Genomic DNA, 4,498 nt, shown 5'->3' on the forward strand with positions numbered 1-4,498 from the left:
ACAGTGTCAAGATTTTGTGTTTTTAAACTTGGGACTCTTTTCAGACTGCTCCGGCTTGGGAAAAGATTTGAGCCTTAATGTGTAATGTTTTCTGTATTGTATGGTAAGCTTATCCTTTCATTTGATAGTCCCATTTGGATGTGATAGCTAACATTTTCAGTAAGCAGTAGACAAAAGAAGTGAAAATATGAATGTAATTTATTTTAAATATTTACATAAATACATAATCATTTTAACAAAAAACATCATAACAAATACAAAATAAAAGGTTTGACAGACAGCCATGCCCAGCATGGGCCTGGAGAGCTGCAGAGTCCATTGGGGGAAGAGGGGGGGGTGGGATGTGGGGAAGAGGAAGAGCAGCCATGTTAACAGTGTTATGGCTACAGATGTAATATCTAACTCAGCATTAGCCATGACAGTCTGGGCTTAGCAAGGGCCTTAGAATACATACTCTAAAGGCCAAATCCAAAAACAGTGATACTGACATTTTAGCAGTTCACAGTCTTTGGAGGTGGTCTTTCAGGCAATTGGCTAGTGACTTTACAAAAAATATCATTTCCCCAAGGGGTGAAATTAACTCCATCTCGCAAAAACAGCCCAGGACTGTCATGTCTAATGTTGGAGTGGTCAACAATGGCACCATTTAGGCTATGAACAAAAGTAGCCATAACACTGTTAACAAACTTCCGGGCCTTGTCCATTTTGACAGGATTTGCACCAGCCCTCCACCGGCGCCTCTGGTTCATCTGGGAGAGCATGATCTTCATGCCAGGGTGCCGATGGTGAAGCTGGTGCAGGTCCTCCTTCATCTGGTTCAGCAACTGAACACTGGGCACATCCCCCAAGTCACAGTGGATGAGGAGGACATCCGGGACTGCTCTTCCTCGCAGGGAGTAGGAAAAGAAAGGGAGGACACCTCTCCAGCGCAGTCCACCCCAACCGAACCAGCACACCCTCAGGTCGAGGCCAAGGTTGCTGCCGATGGTCTCTGTAGCTCTCTGGGCTCCATGCCGGACATAGCTGTCTCCGATTATCCATACAGTCACTATGGGAGGAAAATAAATGAGAGCAACAAATGCTTCAGATCATGAGGAATATCAAATGAATTATAAAGGGTTTCTCATTTTGTTCCTTTGACAATAACATGCAAAATAACTATGAAATCACACCTGTATGGTTAAAAGTAACAAGAGAGCAAAACCTCAAAAAACAGATTAACAGCACACAGTTTATATATGTATATACTGTGTGCTGTTTATCTACAATTGTGCACACATGTATATGTATAGTATGTTTGTGTGTAATGTCAACCATCTGAAGTCATGTAAAGTAAGCCAGGACCATCAACTTACAGGTTGTGCAGTTTGGCGTGGAGGAGGTTGCCATCTTCATTTTTCTTAATGCTGAAATAAATAAAAATGGTTTAATCAATATAAAAGCACCTTTCTTTTTCTACAGTCATATTTCATTAATCACATTTAATTCACGCAACACTGGCCATATCTCTGCTAGTTTACAAAGTTTAGTTACAAATGACATTTATATTTGAAAAACGGTGAAGCACTTAAAAAACAATTGTATAGTGTAGGTTCAAGAACATTTAAATCAAAAGAACAAGTTTTGTGAAGTGACAGGGTATCTTACCTTCAGAATATGCCGGGAACGAGGAGCAGTGACCTCAAGCTGGGTTGTTAGCTTAATACTGAATAGAGCATGTTAGCTTAGCTTCTTAGCCTGAGCTAGGTCTGGAACGCCACGCTCGGTGGCAGCAGGTCCCGCCCTGTCCAACCTCGGCTCCGCCTCAGCACCGCCTCTTTGCCCTTATTTGGAGCAGGCGGGAGAAGGCGGGAGTTAGACTCTGACGTCGCTGTCGAGCCGTTAGTGGCCGACTCCGCCTACTAAGGGCTTCACGGCAACTCTGCAGAATCCTATGGGTGACGTCACGGACCCTACGTCCATTTATATATACAGTCTATGGTCCCGCACCGTCGACCGTGACACGCCTTATTTGGACTGCCTGACCCGATGCATGGCCGATTCAACATGTTGAATTGGCCATGCATCGAGTCTGGCAGTCGGACCAAACAATCACTCTGATTGGCTGTTCAGCTAGCGAATCAGTGCATGAGAAGCGAAACGGAAGTGAGGGACGTAAACAAACGATTTAAGAAGGCACACACAGACTTCTATTAATTTTCATCTCATCATGGCGATCTGGAATGACGCAAACTAAGACCTGCTCATCACCTTCATGCAGGAGAGGCCAGCTCTGTACGACATCACAGAGAAAAGGTACTCAAACCGAGTAGTGAAAACCGGACTCTGGCGAGAGATTGAAACGCAACTTGGTTTCTCGGGTAAGATGATCTTTTTCATCAATTGAGCTCTTCAGCAGATACTGTTGGCTTTTTGTTGTTTGCCAGCGTACAGTGACGTTAACGTGAAATGTAATTTGTTATTTCAACCTTGTGTTTTGTTGTTATCTTGTTGCTAGCTGTTGCTAGCTGTGCCGTTTGGCACTGCATATAGATATGAATTGGACATGCTAACTAGCCACAATGCTTACATCGTTTATTTGTGTGCTTCAGAGAAAGAGCTGAAGAATTGGGATTCTATGCGAACCCAGTACGCCCGGTACAGGAGACTTGCCCCTTCGGGTAGTTGTGGAGCACAAAGGATTGGCAGACAGCAGTGGATCATAACAAGGCTGCCGTATTTAGAGCCCTACACAAGAAGGAAGGAGAGTACTTCGAACCTCACCGTCACGGTAACTAGTTTATTTGTTGAGTACAAATAAGTGTTTCTAGCTTCTTTCATTTACAAAAACATTATTTTCATTCATTTGGTGGTTACAGTGTTAAATATAACAATAACAGAATAATATATATATTATTCTGTTATAATTATTGATGTGCTCATCACCTTAATGTTGCAGCTGGTAAAGGAGGAGCCAATTGAAATTACATGATCTACTGCTGGGTAGCTTATGAAATTCACCATGGGATCAATAACGCTTTTATCTTAACCTATAATAATAATACATGATAATATGTCTTATATTTTGTAGTGTTCTGAATCTTCTAGAAGTATGTCTTTAGCATCTGAATAGAGCATCACAATGTGTCTACAATACCTCTCACACTTGACCACACCCCAAACTAATGGCACACACATTTCAGGGTATTGTTTTGTTATGAATGCTTAGTAAACAGTTTTAAGAAGCCATGGTATTAAATCCAACTAACTGTGAATTTATTTAAAAAATGTAAGAAACGTCCGGTGGCTGCAGAATCACCCCCGGTGGCACCAGCAGTGAAACCTCGACCAGCACCACCGAGGAGTCCTTCCACTTTGATGCTGAGCCCTGCCTGGCAGAATCCACCATCTGCACCACACCGGCACCGCTCGGAGAGAGGCCAAGCACACTCGGCACTCGAAGGCCTCCGACGAAGCTCAGGATGATGATACTAAATGAGATACTGTCTACCGCTGTTCATTGTTCAAGATTGAAATGTAAATGTGCAAGCCGTTTTTCTGCTCCTCTATTCACATGTAGCCTTTCATACGTGATGATTTCTTCATTCTCTAACTGTTGTGGAGCAGAGCTATACAGTTGCAGGATTAGTCTCAAGTACTTCAATATAATTATAGTATGTCTGCACTTTGTGCTCATTTCATCATTCATTCATGTATTTTATATTCTACTAAAACTGAATCAAATCATAAACAAGGTGGCCTGTTGGGATTAATATATATATATACAGTTGCAAGAAAAAGTATGTGAACCCTTTGGATTCTCCACACATAGCGTTGTGTGTTCCTTCCAAACAACTCAACTTTGGTTTCATCTGTCCACAGAATATGTTGCCAGTAGTGCTGTGGAACATCCAGGTGCTCTTTTGCAAACTTCAAACGTGCAGCAATGTTTTTTCTGGACAGCAGTGGCTTCCTCCGTGGTGTCCTCCCATGAACTCCATTCTTGTTCAGTGTTTTACGTATCGTAGATTCGTCAACAGAGATGTTAGCATGTGCCAGAGATTTCTTTAAGTCTCTAGCTGACACTCTAGGACTCTTCTTCACCTCATTGAGCATTCTGCGCTGTGCTCTTGCAGTCATCTTTACAGGACGGCCACTCCTAGGGAGAGTAGCAACAGTGCTGAACTTTCTCTATTTATAGACAACTTGTCCTACCGTGGACTGATGAACATCAAGGCTTTCAGAGATACTTTTGTAACCCTTTCCAGCTTTATGCAAGTCAACAATTCTTAATCGTAGGGCTTCTGAGAGCTCTTTTGTGCGAGGCATGGTTCACATCTGGCAATGCTTCTTAAGAATAGCAAATTCAAAACTGGTGTGTATATTTTATAGGGCAGGGCAGCTTTAACAACACCTCCAATCTCGTCTCATTGATTGGACTCCAGGTTAGCTGACTCCTGACTCCAATTAGCTCTTGAAGAAGTCTTTAGCCTCGGGGTTCACATACTTTTTCCACCCT

At 42.6% G+C, this 4,498-nt stretch overlaps 1 long non-coding RNA gene across 1 annotated transcript; it reads right to left on the minus strand.

The window, feature by feature from the left end:
* Nucleotides 1-272: 272 nt before the first annotated feature.
* Nucleotides 273-1,746, minus strand: LOC139435103 (uncharacterized). The gene is made up of 3 exons (XR_011644376.1): nt 1,648-1,746; nt 1,356-1,406; nt 273-1,048 (listed from the first exon to the last, which is right to left on the minus strand). It is a non-coding gene; the product is annotated as an uncharacterized lncRNA (long non-coding RNA).
* Nucleotides 1,747-4,498: the final 2,752 nt, after the last annotated feature.

This window comes from Pseudochaenichthys georgianus, chromosome 14 (genome assembly GCF_902827115.2).
Source record: "Pseudochaenichthys georgianus chromosome 14, fPseGeo1.2, whole genome shotgun sequence".
In the NCBI taxonomy this organism is placed as follows: Eukaryota; Metazoa; Chordata; class Actinopteri; order Perciformes; family Channichthyidae; genus Pseudochaenichthys; species Pseudochaenichthys georgianus.